The sequence below is a fragment of the Rhagoletis pomonella genome, unplaced genomic scaffold, assembly GCF_013731165.1.
Source record: "Rhagoletis pomonella isolate Grant_MI unplaced genomic scaffold, Rhpom_1.0 Rhpom_scaffold_00006, whole genome shotgun sequence".
Lineage (NCBI taxonomy): Eukaryota > Metazoa > Arthropoda > Insecta > Diptera > Tephritidae > Rhagoletis > Rhagoletis pomonella.
Genome location: NW_023458560.1, coordinates 78,534,965 through 78,535,638, shown reverse-complemented (window position 1 = coordinate 78,535,638; position 674 = coordinate 78,534,965).

Genomic DNA, 674 nt, shown 5'->3' with positions numbered 1-674 from the left:
TTGAAATTTCAAGCATTTCTGAAATTTACCGTTATATGAGAAGCGGCCGTTATTTTAGTCCGACTTCAATAATTTTCAACGTTTTGCTTATATGTGGCAAGCACAATAACCACACCGAGTTTGGTACAAATTAGTAGAACGGTTACCGATATACATATATGTGATCATAAGTGGGCGGTGCCACGCCCATTTTCCAAAATTTTACCATAAACGTATTTCTTGGTAAAGAATTGTTGCAAGCATCAATTTTGAATAAATTAGCCTCAATATTTACTGATTTATCGAGGATTTCGTATTTTTCTAAATTACCGTTATATGGGATGTGAGTTTCGGCGATTTTTTATGTTGTACCAAGGCCAACAACTGTGCCAAGTTTGGAAAAATTGGTGCAGCGGTTACCAAGATATACACATGTAACCATAAGTGGGCGTGGCTACGCCCATTTTCCAAAAATTTATAATATTCTTTTTTTTCGTCTAAAAATTATTGTAAATATCAATTTTGAGTGAACTATCTCCAGTAGTTACTAAAATATCGCAGTTTTCGTATTTCTGAAAATTACCGTTATATGGGAAGTAGGCGTGGTTATTGAGCGATTTTAGAAATTTTCGGCCATTTGGTATGTTTTTTTTCGTCTAAAAATTATTGTAAATATCAATTTTGAGTGAATTATC